Source organism: Natator depressus, chromosome 11, assembly GCF_965152275.1.
Source record: "Natator depressus isolate rNatDep1 chromosome 11, rNatDep2.hap1, whole genome shotgun sequence".
NCBI lineage: Eukaryota > Metazoa > Chordata > Testudines > Cheloniidae > Natator > Natator depressus.
In genome coordinates, this window is record NC_134244.1 from 49,126,069 (window position 1) to 49,150,175 (window position 24,107).

Sequence of the window (24,107 nt, forward strand, 5' to 3'; positions counted from 1 at the left end):
TTTAGAGAGGATGGGGAGAGTTGCAGCCTCCTGACCAGGACTCGACTCGACTCGACTCGACTCGACTCGACTCGACTCGACTCGACTCCTCTCCTCCCCTCCCCTCCCCTCCCCTACTTGCATAAGGCTTTGGCAATCGAACTCCTGGCTCAATGAGGTCCTTCCTGCTAAGGGTGACCCCCCCCCGCCATTTGGAACAGGTTAAGCACAGTCTTCCCAAAATAATTACATTGGTAATGCCATTTCACTATCCCTGCATTCAGTACTAACATAATTTGTGACCCAACACCAACCAAGCTGATTACAATGAACAAAACACCACTCCAGCTGCTGAATATCTAAGCAAATCTAAGCAAAGCAGGAGCAAACTGTATTTACATAACCACACCCAGAGTCTCTCCCTGTTCCAGCTAGCTGTCAGAGTAGCATTCATTCAGCCCCTGCTTACAGGTGTATGCAAATATTCCACCAGCAATGGAAATGGAAGTTTCTTCTCGTGATTAATTCTTTGTGTGTTCTATAAGTTTTAATATGAAAATAAAAATTCATATGGGCTTTGAAAGTTTCTTAAAGTGTTGTTTTATTAGAAGATAACATTTTACAAGATAGTTTTCTTTTATTGGATGTTTTGTTTTATTGATGTATTTTCATTTACCAAGGACATATCAAAGACTGTGAATGTTTGCTGAATTGATTCCATAAAATACCTTTGGTAATTGGAATAGGATACAGAGGCAGAACAAGAATAAAGGCCAAAAGCAACCCACACCATTCCTTGAAAATAGATTGATAAATTAATTGATTTTAAGTCCAGTTAGGACCATTATCCTATAATATGACAGCCTACATAACACAAGCTGTAATACCTCACCTAGTAATTCCTGTATCAAGCCCATAACTTCTCGTTGAACTAGCAAAGGCCTTTGAAATCCTTGCTGATCTTAAACACAAAAAAGAGGCTTACAAGAAGTGGAAGATTGGACAAATGACCAGGGATGAGTATATAAATATTGCTCGGGCATGTAGGAATGGAATCAGGAAGGCTAAATCACACCTGGAGTTGCAGCTAGCGAGGGATGTTAAGAGTAACAAGAAGGGTTTCTTCAGATATGTTGGCAATAAGAAGAAAGCCAAGAAAAGTGTGGGCCCCTTACTGAATGAGGGAGGCAACCTAGTGACAGAGGATGTGGAAAAAGCTAATGTACTCAATGCTTTTTTTGCCTCTGTCTTCACGAACAAGGTCAGCTCCCAGACTACTGCACTGGGCAGCACAGCATGGGGAGGAGGTGGCCAGCCCTCTGTGAAGGAAGAAGTGGTTCGGGACTATTTAGAAAAACTGGACATGCACAAGTCCCTGGGGCCGGATGCGTTGCATCCGAGAGTGCTAAAGGAATTGGCGGATGTGATTGCAGAGCCATTGGCCGTTATCTTTAAAAACTCATGGCGATCGGGGGAAGTCCCGGAAGATTGGAAAAAGGCTAATGTAGTGCCCATCTTTAAAAAAGGGAAGAAGGATGATCCTGGGAACTACAAGCCGGTCATCCTCACCTCAGTCCCTGGAAAAATCATGGAGCATGTCCTGAAGGAATCAATTCTGAAGTACTTAGATGAGAGGAAAGTGACCAGGAACAGTCAGCATGGATTCACCAAGGGAAAGTCATGCCTGACTAATCTAATTGCCTTCTATGATGAGATCACTGGTTCTGTGGATGAAGGGAAAGCAGTGGACGTGTTATTCCTCGACTTTAGCAAAGCTTTTGACACGGTCTCCCACAGTATTCTTGTCAGCAAGTTAAAGAAGTATGGGCTGGATGGATGCACTACAAGGTGGGTAGAAAGTTGGCTAGATTGTCGGGCTCAACGGGTAGTGATCAATGGCTCCATGTCTAGTTGGCAGCCAGTATCTGGCAGAGGGCCCCAGGGGTCGGTCCTGGGGCCGGTTTTGTTCAATATCTTCATTAATGATCTGGAGGATGGTGTGGATTGCACCCTCAGCAAGTTTGCGGATGACACTAAACTGGGAGGAGTGGTAGATACGCTGGAGGGTAGGGATAGGATACAGAGGGACCTAGACAAATTGGAGGATTGGGCCAAAAGAAATCTGATGAGGTTCAACAAGGACAAGTGCAGAGTCCTGCACTTAGGACGGAAGAATCCCATGCACTGCTACAGACTAGGGACCGAATGGCTAGGCAGCAGTTCTGCAGAGAAGGACCTAGGGGTGACAGTGGACAAGAAGCTGGATATGAGTCAACAGTGTGCCCTTGTTGCCAAGAAGGCCAATGGCATTTTGGGATGTATAAGTAGGGGCATAGTGAGCAGATCGAGGGATGTGATCATTCCCCTCTATTCGACATTGGTGAGGCCTCATCTGGAGTACTGTGTCCAGTTTTGGGCCCCACACTACAAGAAGGATGTGGATAAATTGGAGAGAGTCCAGAGAAGGGCAACAAAAATGATTAGGGGACTGGAACACATGAGTTATGAGGAGAGGCTGAGGGAACTGGGATTGTTTAGTCTACGGAAGAGAAGAATGAGGGGGGATTTGATAGCTGCTTTTAACTACCTGAAAGGTGGATCCAAAGAGGATGGATCTAGACTATTCTCAGTGATAGCAGATGACAGGACAAGGAGTAATGGTCTCAAGTTGCAGTGGGGGAGGTTTAGGTTGGATATTAGGAAAAACTTTTTCACTAGGAGGGTGGTGAAACACTGGAATGCGTTACCTATGGAGGTGGTGGAATCCCCTTCCTTAGAAGTTTTTAAGGTCAGGCTTGACAAAGCCCTGGCTGGGATGATTTAGTTGGGATTGGTCCTGCTCTGGGCAGGGGGTTGGACTAGATGGCCTCCAGAGGTCCCTTCCAACTCTGTTATTCTATGATTCTATGATCTAATCTTGATTTTACAACTTCAAGTGATGGAGAATCCATCACTTAACTCACTCTACCCCTGTGGTTACTAAATGGTTGTGTACATGGCTTAAGAAGTTGAGTGAGCTTGATAGATAGTCCTTGTTGGCCTACCAATTAACCCAGGAGAAGCAATACAACCTTTTGGCCTGGCCTGGGTAAGAAGGTGGGAAGTCAAAGCCAACAGGAAAGATTCTGTCCCAAATAGTTGTGGCGGAGAAGTTTTACCTATATTTGAACTTGTTGGCATCTGTTGCTTCCTACAGTTTGACTGGGAAAGGTTAACTGGCCTCAGACCGTAAATAAAAAGGTGCTTTGTTTTCTAGGAAAGATCTTATCCAGGAGTAGATGGGAAACTTTGCTGACTGGAAGAACTCTGCAGTCAGCATTTTCAAGGCACGTTATGTACTGAAATATGCAGGTAGATGCTTAAACAGGTGGGATACAACTGTTGTATGTGAGCCAATAAACTGTAGAGGCCATAGCTCTTCCAGCAAAGAGAAGGCAAGGTTGGATTATTTCCAGGAAGCTGCCTGAGACTTCTGAACAGATTTTATTATTTCTGTCTGTTTTATAGTGGTGACAGCTCTTCTGGACCTGGGTCATTCGGTTTATACGCAGGTACTTTTTGAACTATTTGTCATTTTCTGGGAATTTCAAATCTGCTTACTTTCTGCACTTATACACTTGGCTTTATCTGTGTTTCTTATCCAGCTATCATTTTGTTTTGCCATTTCTGTACATAGTATATGGCATTTTTAATATTACATAGTCATTGATCGGGACACGTACTGCAACTTTCTGAATTCTTGTAGAGACTTAGCTCTATTCTATATTAAACTTTTTGGGCATCAAGCCATTTTTCTCTGTCTTCAGTATTCAAGTGATGGGGATCTTCTCTGTTTTTTATATTTGGTTTGATATAGGGACAGGGTTTCCTAATGAAAATATTGAGTTTAAGATACTTTGTTATATGCTTGTGATTGTATTGGGGTTTCATTTAAGAGGATAAAAATTGAGACTGCAATCTGTATGAGAGACATGAATGAATTGCACCAATCATAGAGAGAAGAGTACTTTAAAATATGGAGCATCTACCTGACTGACGCTGAGGAGTGTTAAACAGAATCTAAACCACCAAATCCTTTTGCCAAACTTAATCAAGCAAAATACACTTTTCCTGAAATTGCTCCTACCTTACCTTTCAGTCTTCAAACTATTTTTTCCATTAGCTGATGTAGATAACTTTTTATCCTGTTCTTTGTGAGAAGGTGCTACGTTAACTTTAAAGTGTTGCATGATATATTTAGCAATTAATCAACTCCAAATATTTTTTTAACCAGTACTTGCTTACTTTAAATTAACTGAAAAAGGTTTGATCACTTTTAAAGCTAAACTTGTGTCCCTGTGCTGGCATGGGAAAAGGTTTCCAAACTAATTTGTAGGTAGCGGAAGGATTTGCCTCCTCTGATTAGATTCTTTAAACTGGATGTGGCGTTAGAAATTTGTACTACCCATTTGTTAAGTTCTCGGGATTCAGTGATCAAGCTGCAGCTTGTGATCACTTGTAAATCAGTCAAAATAAAGGGAGGTCACTTGTATGCAGTGAACTGATACACACATTACAGTGCAATTAATAATGACCAATTCCTTTTACGGAGTCAGTCCTGAATTCTTTGCACAATGAAAAGTCTTATTGCCTTCAGTGGGAGTTTTATGTATTCAAGGATTTCAGGATCAGGCCCTAAAAGAGAACTTTCTAAAATCTCGTGCTTCTTAGCATGGGTGAGCTATCATTCAAGCTCAGGATATTACTAGCTTAGAATCTGATCCAGCACCCACTGAAATCAGTGGGTATCTTTCTGTTGGCTTCAATGGGTGCTCCATCAGGCCCTCAGTGCTTCCTTTATTAAGGGCCAATCCTGTTGCCTCTGAAGTCAATGGCAACAGGATCAGGCCTCCATTCTGGCATATGTTGGGAAGAATTTATGTCATTAGGCCCAGTCCCGAAAGTAAACTAATATACTGCTTTTACTGTAAAATCAGTGGAGCAGAGAGATACAAAACGGAACATAAAGGTGCCAAAGTAGTCTGTTAAGTGCTAAGTATCACACAACACAAAATCCATTTATGGACAAACCCTGGTCCATACCACCGATCGGGGCAGTAGAACTAGGGTTTGGGGAAAGAGGGGAGGACTAGCACGCCTGCAATGGAAATAGTCGGGGGTATGGATCTATGTTCCCCCCACTCCAATTATCTCATGGAAGTGAGAGTGGGACCTGGCTATGTTCTGTGCACGTGCAAGGGGATGGAGACATAAGCGGGACCCGAAGGAGAGGCTGGAGTGGCTACTGCAGTGTACAAGTTCAGGATGGCCACCATGGAGCAGGTAGGACTCCCCAGCCTACCCTGGTCCTGCTTTCTAGCCACTGTGGGTCCCAGCAGAGACCCTCACCCTAGGAGCACATGCAACAGCTGCTGGAGTGAGGTGGGGGACCAGGACAGGACACAAGCACCTGGGTAGGGGATGGAGAGGATTGGCACAAGGGGCACCAGCTGTCAAAGGGGGTGAGGGGAAAGCACTAGGCACCAACCACCAAGAACTGCCTTAGGAATGGCCATAGGAACTACCGACACACCCCTTCCCAACCTTAAGCTGGAAGCCCTTTCCCCGCATCTCCCACCTTGAGTATCAGTAGCTTCCCTCAACCCCCCATTCACAGGGAGATTCCATCCTACCCCCACCCACCACTACGGGGCAGTGCTCTCTGACCTCCACAACACTGGAGGACAAATGAAATGTTGAGGAGGGACTCAGTCTTAGGAGTACCCAGGGATCTCCTACACGGCCACCCAACCCCACTCCTAACTGCCCTGTTTTGGTAAGGTAGTGCTGGAGAGTGTTATGAGAGGAGGCAAAACCCCCTCTCAGTATTCAAGTGGTAGGGTGAGGCTTCCCCTTCTGAGTGGCACTGGCAGCAATGGGGACTCTAAGGCTACCAGTCCAGAAACAGCCCTAAATGAGAGTTCCAAAATGGCATTCTCATGGAAGAGAACAGATCCACTGGAGACCAAGACCAACATTCACTCACCCAAGCAATCCGGATTGGAGGGGAGATGACACCACTCTCCCAAACCAATCTGCAATTTGTACACTTGTACACATATTCCCCTCCCCTTTTGGCTGGTCCACAAGGGTAACTGAAGCCTCAGTTAATATGCAGCCTGCATAAAATTATTTCAGTAGAGAAAGTCAGGATTTGGTCCAAAGCACACAAGTACTGCATTAATCATAATAAAAAATAAAGGGAAGAGCAAAGAATGGAGTCACAAGTTGTACATTCACCAGTGTTTTTTCTAAAGCATGAAATGTATTTAACTTCATGATCAGACAAGATAATACTGTGGGTTCATTATAAATATTCCATTACAATTTAGTTTTTAAAGGAATTCATCATTTCAAAAGTCCTAAATAACCTTAATTATGAGACAGAGAAGATAGCTCACAGGAGCTATCACTTTAAGGTTTCAATCAAGTAGCTCATTGTTTATCATTATGTAACTGAACTATGACTAAGTTTTACTTTAAAGACTATGGATTATTCTGTAACTGACTCCAAAAAACAGGCCTCAAGGGGTAATCATAAATCATGTCCATATGTAACTTTAACACACACACACACACACACAGACACCAGGAGGCATATGTAGAAAACATGCTCATGTTAAATTCTAATTTATTAAAAATCACTTTTCCATGAATTTTTAACATGTTAGTCTAGTGTACTTACCTGCCACATTTTCTGAGAGTCCCCACACAAAACACACTACATTTTAACATAGGCCATCATTATGTATCAATGGAAATATATCTATACATTTTTATTCACTTTGAGACCAAACTTGCAAGCTGCTGAATACCCTCAATTCCTATTACCTTCATTCAATATCTTAAAGTGTCACCATCACTCACCTTCCAGGATTTGGCCCTTAAGACATTATATAGTGTCAGCCAATTATAAGATTTCCACCCTCAGCTTGATAAAGCTTGAATTAAGCGGTGTTCCTTATCCCCGTTTTCTTCCAAGCCATATCATCTTATGCCATCTACAGTGTGCCCCCTTCATTCCCACTAGATCCAAGGAACATTATCTTGCTTGCTTTGTTGTTTTAAATTCACTGGGCACATTTAAAACCACATTTTTGGAAGAAAAAAGCTTTACATTTTTGAAACACTTAAGATTAAAAGTACCAAAAATAAACTAGTAAAATTAAGAGGTTTCTTTGGGTATGTCTACACTATGAAATTAGGTTGATTTTATAGAAGTTGATTTTTAGAAATCAATTTTGTACAGTCGATTGCTTATGTCCACACTAAGCACATTAAGTCAGCAGAGTGCATCCTCACTACCGTGGCTAGCATCGACTTACAGAGCATTGCACTGTGGGTAGCTATCCCACAGTTCCCGCAGTCTCCACTGCCCATTGGAATTCTGGGTTAAGCTCCCAATGCCTGATGGGGCAAAAACATTGTCATAGGTGGTTTTGGATACATGTCGTCAGTCGCCCCTCCCTCCATGAAAGCAACAGCAGACAACCGTTTCACGCCTTTTTTCCATGCAGATGCCATCCCACAGCAAGCATGGAGCCCGCTCAGTTCAGCTCACCATCACTGCTGCTGTTTTGTCCTGGATGCTGCTGTCAGCAGACGATGCAGTACAACTGCTAACCGACATCATGCACCACTTCCGCTGCAACTCTGCTCTCCTGCAGACGCCATACCATGGCAAGCATGGAGCCCGCTCAGCTCACTGCTGCTGTTGTGAGCATTGTAAACACCTCACGCATTATCCTGGAGCATATGCAGAAACGGGCTAAGAGACGACAGCACGAGGATGATTTTGATGAGGACATGGACACAGATGTTCCTGAAAGCACGGGCTGTGGCAATTGGGACATCATGGTGGCAGTGGGGCTGGTTGATAAAGTGGAACACTGATTCTGGGCCCGGCAAACAAGCACAGACTAGTGGGACCGCATAGTGTTGCAGGTATGGGATGATTCACAGTGGCTGCGAAACTTTCGCATGCGTAAGGACACTTTCCTGGAACCCTGAGTTGCTTTCCCCCGCCCTGAAGCGCAAGAATACCAAGATGAGAGCTACCCTGACAGTTGAGAAGCGAGTGGCGATAGCCCTGTGGAAGCTTGCAACACCTGACTGCTACCGGTCAGTCGGGAATCAATTTGGAATGGGCAAATCTACTGTGGGGACTGCTGTGATCCAAGTAGCCAATGCAATCACTGACATTCTGTTATCAAGGGTTGTGACTCTGGAAAATGTGCAGGTCATAGTGGATGGCTTTGCTGCAATGGGTTTCCCTAACTGTGGTGGGGTGATAGATGGAACGCATATCCCTATCTTGGCACTGGACCACCTTGCCAACCAGTACATACACTGCAAGGGGTACTTCTCAATGGTGCTGCAAGCACTGGTGGATCACAAGGGATGTTTCACCGACATCAACATGGGATGGCTGGGAAAGGTGCATGATGCTCGCATCTTTGGGAACTCTGGGCTGTTCGAGCAGCTGCAAGAAGGGACTTACTTCCCAGACCAGAAAATTACCATTGGGGATGCTGAAATGCCAATAGTTATCCTTGCAGACCCAGCCTACCCCTTGATCCCATGGCTCATGAAGCCGTACACAGGCAGCCTGGACAGAAGTAAGGAGCAGTTCACCTACAGGCTGAGCAAGTGCAGAATGGTGGTAGAATGTGCCTCTGGACGTTTAAAAACTTGCTGGTGCTGTTTGCTGACTAGGTCAGATCTCAGCGCAATCAACATTCCCATTGTTATTGCTGCTTGCTGTGTGCTCCATAATATCTGTGAGAGTAAGGGGGAGACGTTTATGGCAGGGTGGGAGGTTGAGGCAAATTGCCTGGTGTCCAATTTTGAGCGGCCAGACACCAGGGTAATTAGAAGAGCACAGCAAGGCATGCTGCGCATCAGAGAGGCTTTGAAAACCAGTTTCATGACTGTCCAGGCTTCAGTGTGACAGTTCTGTGTGTTTCTCCTTGCTGCAAACCCGCCCCCTTTGTTGATTTTAATTCTCTGTAAGCCAACCACCCGCCCCCCTTTGATCACAGCTGGCAAAGGAAATAAAGTAACTATTGTTTTGAAACCATGTGTAAGCAGAGTCAGGATGAGCTCCACCCTGACATCTGGTGTGGCAAGTTGTGGAAAAGAACTTCAGGGGCTGATCTCATTTGCATAGGCATACCCACCCCACCTAGCATGAGCCCATAGCTGCCCAAATGGTCACTTTGGCTGCTGTGGGATCCCCAGTGTCTCTGTTATTGGGGCAGGAAGAATATATTGTTATTACCCTGACTATGGGAACTGTGCTTGGAACTGTACTGGGCCTTTTGTTATGATGGAGGGACTCGCCATCAACTAAGCAGCACTCGCTAGGCAAGGGACATGGGTTCCAAAACTCTGTAAATAGAGAGAGGCTGGGGATAAGTATTAATACTTGGTGGCATAGGCCTCTTGGTGAGGGCCTTACATGGTAATTGCACTTCCTCCTCTCTCCACTGTGGAATATCAGAGCTAATTTTGATTCCATTAGGAGTCTAGTTACAGACTGCTGAGCTCACTTTGGGCTAATGGTGCACCAGCACTGAGGCTCCCTTACTACAAGCTGAATTCACCTAAGAGCTGAAATCACTGAGCGTTGTGTTAAGTAGTGGGGGAGCTTGAAGATATATTGTGGAGCAGTTTGCAAGGAGTGCTAGAGTGCCTTGTGGACAGGCTGGTGGAGCAGTTCCTAGGACGGCGGGAGCTGCTTGTGGGCCGCAGAGCAGAGCCGAACTGAGCGAAGCAGTTCGTGGGGTGGCTGGCGGAGCAGGACGGAGCGGAGCGAAGCGAAGGCCTATGGAGCTGTGGGGCGGTCAGCTTCAGATCATGTAAGGTGCCCCTTACCTCTCTCCCTCTTCCCCCCCCTCATCTCCACCCAGGTTGGGAGGTAAAGCTCTGCAGATAAACTTTCGAACTCTGGGGCTGCCCTGACCAGGGACGGAGACTTTTGGGCCACTGGACTTTTGAGACTTTGGGTGATTTGGGGTTGCTGGACTCAAGAACCAAAGGGAAAGGGCATGCCCCAATTTTTGCTCATGGGTTGTGTTATGAATCCTGTTGGTGGTATTTCCCCAACATAATGCCACATTGTTTCTCTCTGTTATTAAAAGGCTTTTTGCTACACTCAGACTATGTGCTTGCGAGAGGGGAAGTATTGCCTCTTGGAGGCGCCCAGCGGGGGTGGTATATATTTGTCCCAGGTCACTGGGTGGGGGCTCGAGCCGGTTTGCATTGTGTTATTGGAATGGATCCCCTAGATATTGAACCCAGCCCTTGTTGCTGCCAACTCTGACGGGCAGAAGGGTTACACATGCATTCTTTCTTTATTAATTTAAAAAAAAGTGAGATAACTGACAAGGTAGCCCGGGTGGGGTGGGGGAAGGAGGGAAGGACAAGGCCTCATTGCTTATTGTAGCCACGCTACAAATCAAACTCTTTGAATTACAGCCTTCTGTTGCTTGGGCCATCCTCTGGAGTGGAGTGGCTGGGTGCCCGGAGACTCCTCCCCCCGCGTTTGTGGGCATTTGGGTGAGGAGAATATGGTGTTATACCAATAAATTAAAAACTAGCAGGATCTTATTAAAGAGGAAAAAGGCAAAATACCACATTTATTGTGAATACAGAAAGAATCATAGTAAGCAGTGAGTTATAGTTATAACATTCCATTCAATCTCATATTTATTCACACACACACACACACACACACAGGTTCTGCAAGGTTGTTATCATAGTTACCAGCCTTAGAGTTGCTCATGCCAAGCCACTGGCCAGGTGGCCTGGACATGAGGAGAGAGCAGGGCCTTGTCAGATGCTCATCTGATTCTCCTGGAAGTTGGTTTGTAGAATCAGACCCCCCAAAGTTCTCACTTTCTAGAGTCTATTTTTATAGGAATTTATTCCTAGGCCAGTCTGTGGGAATTGCTTCATCATGCTAAAAGAAAAGGAGTACTTGTGGCACCTTAGAGACTAACCAATTTATTTGAGCATGAGCTTTCGTGAGCAATCAGCAGATAGCACATTCCTGACGGCTCCGTGCTGCTAGATGTTATCTTGTTCTTTGGTTCTCCCATTCTTGAGGCTGTTGGGTGGATTTCCACTTGACGCCTTCTTCAGCCGATGGACACTGGATTCTTAAGCTGGCACCTCCCTGATCATTCAGTTATTATCCACACCAAGCATCCATCCACATACATCCTCTATCTCTATTTCAATCACAATTGTTAATACAACAAAAGGGCGGGGAGTCTCTGGGTGCTGTTTCTGTTGTTAGAGAGTATTGCTTTGAGTCTCTCTCTGTGTGAATTGCTTTGAGAACAGACTCTGTCTTAGAATGTACTAACGCAATTAGCAGCTTGCAAGTTTCACACATAGAGGGAGAGAAACAGTACCAAAAACCAAGAGACCTCTTAATTAGTAATACCCTGGAATTTAAACTATGGGGAATCAAACTCATTTGTGATTTTAATACAGAACTTCTTTAATATGATCCAACAATGGAACTTAGGGAGGAGGTCAGGTGGTTGTACAATGGATGCAGCGGGGGTCTGTGCTCTTGTTGGCTTTCCTGCAGCTGCACCAGATGGTTCATCATGTCTGTTTGCTCCCCCATTAGCCTTAGCATCGCCTCCTGCCTCTGCTCTTCATGCTCACTTAATGCTTTCCTAGCTTCTAACACTGAATGCCTCCATGCATTCAGCTGTGCCCTATCAGTGCGGGAGGACTGCATGAGCTCAGAAAACATGTCATCGCAAATGCGTTTTTTCCGCCTTCTAACCTGTGATAACCTCAGGGACGGAGATGATGGGGGAGCATAGAAACATTTGCACCTGGGGGGAGATAAAAAAGGAGAGTAAAATTTAAGATGATACATTTCTGAGAACAAAGGGGAGACTCTTTCACAGTGAATCAAGCAATTCACAGCAGACAGCACATGTGCTTTAGGTACAAGGTCACATTTTGCCTTTTTTATTGTGCGCCTGCCGGTATGGTGACACATCACACACGGCTGGGCAACAGAATTCAGTTTGGCAAAGGGTACACGGGGTTGGCTTCTTACGTATAACATGTGAGAATGGTTTCAAACTGCAGCACCATCCTTTCCCATAGCAAGAAATGGGTTGGGTTTCACATTTAAAAGGAAGGGCTGTGGTTTTCAGGTGGATGGGCAGCACACACCTCCCCCCACCCCATCGCATGCCTATTCTCTGGGATGATCCCTTTTAGCCAAGCGCAAACAGCCCAGCATGAACGGGGTCCTTTTACTGTTCCCTTACAAAAATTCCCCTATTTCAACCAGGTGATCATGAATGATATCACTCTCCTGAGGCTAACACAGAAAGATATAGACCGAATGTTGCTTGACTGCGACCAAAACCCAGGACCGTTTGCTGCCATGCTTTGTGCTGCAATGATTCCAGAATACTTTCAGAGTACCTCCAGGAGAGCTTCATGGAGATGTCCCTGGAGGATTCCCGCTCCATCCCCAGACACATTAACAGACTTTTCCAGTAGCTGTACTGGCCACGAATGCATCCCAATTCTTCAGGGCAAATCGAACATTAGTACAGGGTTTAAAAGCAATAGTGTTTATAGTTACAAATGTGCACTCACCAGAGGTGCCTTTCTCTGGCTTCAGGGTCCGGGAACCGGCCTTGGGAGGGTATTGGCTCCAGGGTGATGAAAAGGTCCTGGCTGCCGGGGAGAACAGATTCACCGCTTGCCTGCTGTGCATTCTCCTCCTCCTCTTCCTCATCCACAAAATCCTCCTCCCTGTTGCATGAGACTCCCCCTTTCAGGAGTTCACGGACAGTGATGGGGTAGTGGTAGGGTCCCCTCCTAGAATGGCATGCAGCTGATCATAGAAGCGGCATGTATAGGGCTCTGACCCAGAGCAACCGTTTGCCTCCTTTGTCTTTTGTAGGCTTGCCTCAGCTCCTTAACTGTCACGTGGCACTGTTGTGTGTCCCTGTTGTAGCCTCTCTCCAACATGCCCTGTGAGATTTTGGCAAATATATTTGCATTTCTTCTTTTTGATCAGAGTTCTGCCTGCACAGATGCTTCTCCCCATACAGAAATCAGATCCAGGGTCTCCCTTTCGGTCCATACTGGAGCTTGTTTGCAATTCTGGGGGGACTGCATGGTCACCTGTGCTGCTGAGTTCACCACGCTGACCAAACAGGAAATTAAATTCAAAAGTTCTCGGGGCTTTTCCTATGTACCTGGCTAGTGCATCGGAGTTCAAAGTGCTGTCCAGAGCGGTCACAATGGAGCACTCTGGGATAGCTCCTGTAGGCCAATACCGTCGATTTGCATCCGCACTAGCCCAAATTTGACCCAGCAAGGTCGATTTTAGCACTACTCCCCTTGCTGGGGAGGAGTACAGAAGTCGATTTTAAGAGCCCTTCAAGTCGATGGAATGGGGTTGGTTGTGTGGACGCATTCATTTTAAAATCGACCTAATGCGGCTACATTTGACCTAACCCCTTAGTGTAGACCAGGCCTTTGAGTTTATTCAGGTCTATTACAATGTCTTAAACAAAACCTTGTTTTATAAATCATAAGAAAGCCTGGTATGTATGAACTGTGATTTATTACTTTACACCTACCGAATAAATGTATTGACAACACTTAGCCAAACAACACACTAAACCACAGCCTGCCACATCTTATTCCTTAAATCAACACATTTTTTGTGCTACTCCATCTGTCTAGAATTCTTTCCCCTGCTTCTCTCTGAGCCTCACTTGCTTTATGTCTTGCTTAGGTCCTGACCAAATTCGGGGAAGAATACTGGTCACATGCTACATCAGGCACATTGCACTGATAGTCTAAGAAGAAAAACTCTTTATGTAAGATGCTATGCAGAAAGATACATTGCTCTCCTTGGTGTCAGTGGTTGAACTCCCAACAGCCTCAGTCAGGCCCAAAAAGGTGTATAGTAAAATCTTTTTCGATAACCTGATAGTTCTGCTGCTCTATCGTCTTTGCACATAGTCTCTTGTCTTTCTCTATCTCAATTTCACTTCTTAATTGATTAATATATTTCTCACTACCTTACATTATTCTACTGTGATTTTCTTCTTCAGAGCTAATTGATCAAGACACTACATGAAGAAAGAGACACCAAGAATATGGTTGAACTAGGCCACAACTTTATTAACTCACACATCTGGGAATTATCTGGCAATAACTCATCCCTTGCAGGTCATCCTTCCTTTTGTAATCTGTACCACCTGGAGGAGTGCCGCTGTCAACTCCTCTCCTCCCGCTGTACCATCTTGGGGTATGCTGCTGTCAACCCCCAACTCCTCATGCCACCTGGGTAGGGCTACTGTCAGCCTCCGCCCCATCCACACCATTAAACTAGTTCCAGCACTGTGGCTGGGACCCATCATACAAGAGTTAAGTAGACAGAGGGTTTTGTCCTCACTGTACCAGTCATTAGGTGCCCCAATCCCATCCTGCACCTTCTTTAGGGGATGCTTCTCCTAATCCACTTTTTCAAGGAACCGGACTCCCTACTGAATGGGTATCTGCCAAATTTTGACTAATTTAATTTTACAGCATAACCTACAGACAGGGTCCCTGGGCAGCTGAGAGGAAGGGGGTGGTGGAAAAATCTATGTCGCCCAGGACAATCCCTCAGTGAGGGAAAAATTATTTCCCAGCCCCACAGCAAGGACTGAAAAACCCTGTTTATACTAATCCCAAGGGGGATGGGGATGGAGCTTTTCCTCAGTGCTCCAGGTACGGGGAAGGATTTATAAGAAGCCCATAGGCTTAATCCACACCCTTATGCCACATGCTTCTGTCTAGCCATGGAGCCCATGAACAGGCTCAGTGCCCACGAAGAAGGGAGAAAAAAGGCAAAGCAGGCAGTAATCCAAATGTTTTCTTTCCCCTGCTGGCCCAGACAAAGCCTTTCCACCTCTGAGGCTACACCGGAGGAGGGGACTTTTTCATTGCTTGACTGAATCATAACATTTTAGTTCAGACTTTTTTTTTTTTAATTTGTTAAATGAGCCTTTTCATAATTGTACACCCGGTTATTCCCATTCGTTGTTTTTATTTGCATTCACTGCTTTTGTTTCATTTCCCCCCTTACCTGTTTTGCAACTTCAGTTTGAGTTGCATATACACTCACAAGAGAGCTCCGTCTAAACAATGAATCCAAAACAATGAATCCAAGCACTTTCAGGTTTGGGGTCTCGATTTGAACTTTGTGGATCAGGTCCCAGGCTACCATCTGTTTCATCATTTGCACATTTGCAGAGGAGAGACTATGTGACTGAGTCAAGAGACAGACCCTTCAATACTACTTATTCTGGTATTGTATAATTTCATTAGAGGGATGAGAAAAAAGCAAGACCGGGCCAGAAAGAGGATATGTTGGTTTGAGGGATATGTTAATACAGTACGTTAATTTCTTTGATGGACAGAAATCAAACTCAGACTGACAAAGCCCTGCTCTCAATTATTCTGTGTCATAACCTATTCTTTCACTTGATCATCTGCAGGTTGATATGCTGGTACAAAATCATGAACGTCCAGTATCCTGCCAAGGGACTTTAGATCTATAGTAACTCATTACATCAGCCTCATGTTGAGTGTACCACTCAGATATCCTTTCCATGGGCATGAGCAGCCAAAGCTTAATGTCTCTCTCCTTCAGCAGTTCCAGAGTCCTGCTGACTAAACCAAGTGAAAAATAAGTGAAAAATAAGTATTTTCATGAAATATTGGTTTGCTGTAAAACAAAATGTGAAAAGGAACTGAGACAGTACGAGATGGGGAAAGGGGATTAAAACTCTCTTGCTTCACTAAAGAAGCTACTATACATCTGCTCAAATCAGTATGTAAACTAGAGCATTTCTATTTTACTTTTTATCTCTGTATTTGTTTCTTTGGATAGAATACGTACACTATGTTTTTCTAATCTGCACGCTATTTTAGTTTGGTGTTCAAGGTGTCCTGCAAAGAAAAGTTGTATTTTGTGTCCTTTTAAAATTACTGTTATTCTTTATGATGTACAAAAAGACTGTTTTTAAGTTCCCTCTTTCTGTTTGTGTGTGGGGTGGGGAGGGGGGGGTTGTTTGTTTTTTGTTTTTAATAAATAAGAAATTCAAGACTCATCTACCCTGTTTTCTTGATAGATTCTATGGAACACTGAAGAACTGATAGGAGTATCACACTAGGGATACCCTGCAAATAAACCTGATTGAAGGGGAAATAACTTGAAAATCACAATTCCATCTGAAAATTGTGGATAGCTACTGCTGTCAAGGGAATAACCCCCAAGTGAGAAAACTGAGATAGTTAAGGTCTCACAGCAAGTCAAAGGTAGAGCCAGAAACACAGCCAAAGTCTTCTAATACCAAGCCCAGTCCTCTCCACTGGATGGTGCTACACATACTCCTTTGTATTGTTTGCATTCCAAGGGACAATATTTGCCACTTGAATTTGGCATAAACAGCACAGCAAGTTTTTACATGTTTTGGGTTATGTATGTTGGAGGAGAAACAGCTTGGCTGGTCTGTTTTCCAGACCCTCAAGATTCCAGGCTAGTTATGAAGGGAGCATCAGTAGGCTATAATCTGCCAGCTAGGGGCATAGTGTTTATGCTACTTGCTGATCACGCATATAGTCTGCTGCTTTTTAAAGGAAAAACAGCTTAGATCTCCACTCTCCTTACCCCCTCCACTACTAGTGGACCTGAGCCATCTGACCTTGCACCAGCAGCATGGTGCTGGAAATGAACTCATGGCCACCACAGCTCTGATTATCCTCAATGCACAGAGTCCTCAAAAGGATCCAAGATATCAAAAATTATTGTATTTTGGGTCCACTAAAGGGCTTCTGAGAATAACTTTCGAACAGAAAAGTTAATCCATATTGAACAAGCAATAAACAAAGTGTATCTACAACACAGGGGTTAGAAATTATTCAACAAAATAACAAGTCCCCATCCTTTGATATTACTTTTAGCTTCATCTCCTTTGATTTTACATATGGAACAATTTAGAACATCAAAATGGTGTGATGCTTTAGAACTTTTTTCTTATAATGCCAGCATTCATAATAGTTGTAATTTGCTTTTCAAACAACCCTTGAAAAACCCATTAAAACAATCATAATAAAGCCACTGGAGGATTATTGTTGCATTGGAATATCAAAGAATTTAGCATGCATTGAAGATTTACTGTCATATGAAATATTCAAATGTTAATGATACCAATCTGCAATACGGTGTTCTTCTTTTGATTAGATGCTATACATCAATGTGACATCCTTAATACTTTTTGTTAGGCTGATAAATGAAATCAATTTTAAATTACTTTCTTCAGTATGCCTGCCAGTTAATTTAGAAATAAAATTATTTCCTTATAAATCTTAAGCAATGAACTATAGAAATGTAAACACACCACAACAAATACTGTTACTATTCTGTTGCCTATAATGTTTATAGTAAATTGCATGCATTTCTACCTCCAATGTCTCATTTGTATCTCTCTTTTTAAACACAGGAAACTGGCAAAATATTTTTTTTTCAGTAGGGTTCTCTCACTGGACCCTTCTCCTCCGGCCTCAATTAATTCTTTTAGGCCACGATTCAGCAAGGCCCCAATTCAGCAAGGTACTTAAGCACAAGTCTAACTTTAAGCACATGAATAGTCTCACTGATGTCAGTAGGATTACTCATGTACTTAAATACCTTACTGAATTGGGATCCAAAGCTTTTAAGCAAGTGCTTAAGTCCATCCCTATTCAGAAAAGCAATTCCCAGATTCTTAAGTCCCATTGACTTATATGGGACTTAAGCACATGCCTAAAGTCAAGCATATGCTTAAGTCCTTTACTGCACTTGGCCCTGGCGCTTGCTCCTGACTTCAGCAGGGGCTGAGGAAGTTCAGTGCCACTTTGCAGTGCTCAGCTCCTTGCAGGATTGAGCCTATATTTATAGTATTATAGAAGCAAGTGTTGTATGTAGCTGAAATATCATTGTAGGAAGTTCACTGGATAATGTAATGATTACTGAACTTTTCAGTGTAGCAGGGAAAGTGCTTGAAAACTTTATTGCAGGGAGCAGAAGGTTTAAAATGAAATCTTAAAGATGAAAACAAAACAAAAAAACCTTCTTCCCAGCCATCTGGTTTTTGTCAGCTAACCTTTTAAAGTTGTACCAAATCATTTTTCTTAGATCTACACAACCCATTAGTCAAGTTTGCTGTAATACACCTCATAATTTGCCCCAATTAAGTCCAACTCAGAGATGTGACTTGTGCAACAAGCATTATGTCATGAAGGAGTTTATGACTACCTGTAGTTACCCCCACCTTCTTTCTGTTTGATTTGCCATTTCATTACTATGTGGATGGCAAGTTGAGGGTGGGAGTTTGATGCAGGTAGAATTTTACTATATAAGAACACAATCCTGCTCCCAAAATTGATGGAAGCATAGCCAGTGACTTCAGTGGGAGCAGGGTATGGTCAAAACAGTACAGCACGTTTTGTTTTAAATGTTTGATAAATGATTTGTATATGCATAGAAAACATTACTGAGTGGGCAAAGCAGAGTTAATTTTAGCTTTGAGGTTGAAATAGGACTTAAAAATAATAACAACAGAACTTTTCATCTAAAGATCTGAAACGCTTTGCGGTAACTATGCATCATTATTCCCATTTTGTAGATGAGAAAACTGAGGCAGCACGAGATCAAATGCTTTGCCCAAGGTCACAGTGAGTCAGGGGCAGAGCTATGTTTCTCTCTTTTATTCAGGTTCTTATACTACATTCTTCCCCATAGCATCTGAGCTCTTGGGGTGAAATCCTGGTCCAACTGAAGTCCATGGCAAAACTCCCACTGACTTCAGCAAGTCCAGAATTGTACCCTTGGTCTTCCGATTGCCTCAACTGCCCTATCCTCTGTAGCACACATGTAACAGGAAAAGCTTTTAGGCTAACATCTATATTTTCAGTGTAGAGTACCAGTGCCTCTACTATCTCAGAACATAAATGGGGGTTTTGATGATTTTTTTCATTGTTTCCATCTAGACAGACAGCCTTTAGTTATCAGTGCTCTGGGTGAGCTACTATCGGGTGTCTCCAAAATTAAAGTAATTAGAGATAAGTGTTCATTTCCAAATAGGGTTGCCAACCCTCCAGGCTTGGCCTGGAGTCTCCAGGAATTAAAGATCAATATTTAATAAAAAATTATGTCATGTGATGAAACCTCCAGGAATACGTCCAACCAAAACTGGCAACCCTGCTTCCAGTGATGCATCCTGTCCTGCATTTTAGCACTCTAGACTCCCACACATATAGACCAAGCCTATCTACCTTCCAAGATTCACTGGATACTGGCCTGTGTTTAAAATAAAGAAGGTAATTTGTTTTTACTAAATGTTATGTTGCAAGTCTTAAAATCAAAAATAAAATGATCCCAAAATAAATTTCCTGAAAAGTTTCATGCATCAGATGCCACAGTTTTATCCCTTCAAAATTATGGAACATGACAATGTACCAGCCTAGGAACAAAACATACTTAGTGATGGTAATGAAATATGATATTTTACTAGTCTGCTGACTAGACATGCAGAACTTTTCAAGGCAAACCTTTCAAGGCAAACCTTTCATTTATTTTAACTCCTTTATATTGGTATTTTTCAGCTCTTCCAAATATAAGCTTTAAACCAATATCAATCAGCAATTCAATATATATATTGCTTAGTTTGCAGGACAATAATTCAACTGATTGCTGCCTCGGAGAGAGGTAGAAGAGCAGTCATAGAAATAGTAACAGGATAATGTAAGCAAAGCTAAAACAGGCATGTAAAGGTTCCCCTTGCTTTTAGTTATGTGGGATCTATTCCTTTCCTCCAATGCACACAGATGGGTCACCAGATAGAATACAGTTCTGAAAAGCTGCTTGTAGACATTTACCCATTGCAAAATAACATGATCTGGTCTATTGGATACTGGCCCGAGTATACATTTTGAAAAATAAATTATAAATAAGTGTAGAAGATGACCACAATATTGATGCAAAAATAGTTATTAATAAAAGTATTAATATTTAGTTTTATAATTTTAGATTATTGCATTCTTCACTTTGCCTTTACTGAATTTTAGGAAATACTTGTAATATTTTCATATGCATTATGCTTAGAGACTAGGATAGCTCATATGCTTATGTTTTGGTTGCTTATATAATGAAATATAATGTTCAAGCTAATTAAGCAAATTCCGAGAAAATCTCTGCTTTCCATCACCAGTAACAGGCATCAAGTGTCAAGGAAGATAACACATTCATTAGCCATAAAACCATGCTTATTACTGCCAAATGTTATTACACAGACTCTGGAATGCAGCTTTATAACTTCTATTTGGCTTTAATATTCTATATCATGTTCTTTTTTTACTGTGTTTTGAAAGATGTGTGTTGGTGTTAGTTATTGTCAAGGCTACGATTAAACCATGGGTTTTTTTAGTAAAAGTCATGGATGGGTCATGGGCAAGAAACAAATAAATCACGGCTTGTGACCTGTCCGTGACTTATACCATAAATACCCCTGACTGAATCTTAGGGGTGGGGGCAAACTTTGCCGTGGGGGAGCAGCCCCCAGCACCAGCCACTGGAGGGGGAGCTCCAGGAGGCCAGCAGCTTCTCCGGCTGCCACTGTGGGGAGAGAAGCCCTGGGGCCAGCCACTGCTCCAGCTGCCCCGGGACTGCTGCCGAGAGCCGCTGAACTGCAGCTGCTTCAGCTGCCCCGGCACCGCTGTTTAGGACGAGGGCCACTCCAGCAGTGGCTTGGGCAGCCCTGCGGTCAGCCACACTGGCCACTGCAGATGTCATGGAGGTTGCAGGAAGTCACGGAATCCGTTACTTCCGCAACCTCTGTGACAAACATGGAGCCCCAGTTATTGTGATTCATGCTTTGTATAGACTATTTGATAGGAGTCTGGTTGCAAACTGTAAGTGATTGTAAATTGTAGCTTGTAAATCTAGAAATCATTTGGCCAAAAGGCAAATCAACAACGCTGTCTTACCAAAGAAAAGGACACATCCCTCTTGAATCAGATAATAGTTGGTATAGATATGATCTTTATCTCAAGAAACAAATTTTATAAGATATTTATGCTTTAGAAAGAGACCTATTTCTGTAAAAGAATGTGAATATTGTTTTTATGCAGGCCATACCAAACAGGGGTGATACTTAGGATGTGTTATCAGAGCTATAAACGCAGATATAAAATTGTGCTTTTTTACCCCTCCACTTTGACAAAAGGAAAATTTTAGTTTCAAACCCACACAAAAAATTCTAGAAATATCCTTATTGAAACTGATTTCTTATATAAACACACTAAAAAGTCTTCCTTCTTCAAACGTTAAGGAGAACATTTATGGTTTGGAAATGTTTTACGGAAGATATTCATTACTATGGATTTAAGTTTCCAAATAAAAGGTGAAAAATTTTGCTTTCCTTCAAATGCTTGAGATGGTATAAATTTCTTTTGAGATGTATATTTGTCGATATTTTCTATCTCAATGCAAGCCTTCATCTAATAATAACTGCCTGATCCCACTGTAATGTGACTAGTAAGATGTTTTATGTACAAACATAGCAAGGTGTGACAAAGTTCCTCCTCTACCTTGGTGGGTCTTCCATTTATTGGCGGATTTGCTCGCCTTGGAGCTTCACGGCAGCCCTCAGCTTGGCCGTTTTCGTGAACCCACAGTCCAGGTCAACTCCTCCTGTGTCTGACCAGGAGTTGGGAGGTTTGGGGGAACCCGGGCCCGCCCTCTACTCCGGGTTCCAGCCCAGGGCCCTGTGGAATGCAGCTGTCTAGAGTGCCTCCTGGAACACCTGTACGACAGCTACAACTCCCTGGGCTACTTCCCCATGGCCTCCTCCCAACACCTTCTTTATCCTCACCATAGGACCTTCCTCCTGGTGTCTGATAATGCTTGTACTCCTCAGTCCTCCAACAGTATGCGTTCTCACTCTCAGCTCCTATTGCCTCTTGCTCCCAGCTCCTTACAAGCACACCACAAACAGAAGTGAGTTCCTATTTAAACCCAGGTGCCCTGATTAGCCTGCCTTAATTGATTCTAGCAGCTTCTTGATTGGCTGCAGGTGTTCTAATCAGCCTGCCTGTCTTAATTGTCTCCAGAAGGTTCCTGATTGTTCTGGTACGTTCCCTGTTACCTTACCCAGGGAAAAGGGACCTACTTAACCTGGGGCTAATATATCTGCCTTCTATTACTCTCCTGTATCCATCTGGCCCGACCCTGTCACAAAGGTCATTTGGTTCGCAATGTAAAAAGCAATTATATTAATAGGGGAATTTAATTGGTTATCTAGCAATGCTTACGCAAGTCTCAAACTCAGGAAGACAAGAAAAAAAAGCCAATATCTACTCTAATGACCACTTAAGTTTAAAGAATCTTTAAGAATCTTTAAGAATCAATTATGTTTTTCTTAAAAAAGCTATTGTGAGAGCTGGAATATTTTTAAATAGAAAACAGGATTGTCTGGACTTATTTGAAACAAAATTTCAACTCCTATTAAACCCTGATGAAACTAAAGGGATATATCAGAAAATAGACTAAATAAAGAGTTAAAACTCTAACTTTGAAGATATTCTTAGACTTTCCTACTACAAAGACAAAAGCAATTACAACTCTGCTGCATATGCTTAGTAGATTGCATAGTCCTCAGCAATGCTACCATGACAATCCCACAACGATGCTGAGCCAATAAAAGGTGACAGCAGCTGATATTTGAATCCAGTAAAATCCCTAAAACAAGGGTGTCTTCCATCATCAATGAGATTATAAAAAGAGAGGATTATAAATCTCTCTGAACTGAAATACCAACACAGCACACCCATCTTAGCACACTTAGTACAGCCTGCTCATTGCATCTCTGCAAGCAGACACCCACCACAACAAAACAGCTAAGAAGAACAAAGAAGCTACAACACAGCATGATGAAGAAGCAATCTCCCAGCCCTGCATTGCTTCTGTTACATGATGAAATCCGTGAGATGACTGCATCATTGATGAGATGGGGTTTTCAAAAGTGCTGCCAAGGGGTTAGATTTAAATTTTTCTTGTAATAATTTTAATAAAATATTAAAACACTGTTGTAACTTAAGATATTAACAGCGTCTCCTTGCAAATGCCAGATAGTTTAAGCTATGTAATCTTGGAGAGGACACATCAGCAAAAGAGAGAAATAGTGAGATTTTATTTGAATGTAAGATTCTTAATATGTATTAATTTCCCGGTCTCAAAACCACTCCTTGAATGGCTTCTTTTAAGTAACTAAGTTTTAAAAAACTTCAGTTTTATAGGACTTAGTTAAGCTCACCTTTGCCATTAATACACTGTTTAAGTTATCTATGATACACTAATACAAGACTCACTCCAAATTTTGGGAATGATATACTTTGGTCTTAACTTACCTAGAGTATCCCCACTCTTGCATATTGCAGGTGATTAAGGTGAATTTCTGTTGAATATGCAGAGAGAGAGAGAGGAATACAGAAGAAACTGAACCTGAAGTAAACACTGTTTATTCATTGTATTCGGTTTCAGTTTTCTTTTCTTTCTTTTTCTCTTTTTAAAAATGAAAGAGATTGTGAATAATTGTGATTATTTTGTTTAACATTAACTGTGGTGTCCCCCAAGGCATTGAAAGAACCCATGTGACTAAAACAGTGGGGGGGGGGCACATCTCTGAATTGGCATTGAGAGAGAGAGAGACTTACTAAGATTGCATTTTCCATTCTTGTGTCTCTAGATTACAATTTTTTAGTAATTTTGGTATAAAATTACTTGATGCTTGACAACTTAAATCACTCCTTTCTCCCCTCACATATTACATCAAATATACACTATCTATTCAGTCACCTGGAATGAACCCAAAGGCAAATTTCCAAAATGTAAAATACACTCTACAAACTTAACTACATATATACCCAGTAGAAAATGAGACATTCAACAGTACTGAGTACATGCAAAAATACATGTTTTAACTATAAATATGTATATA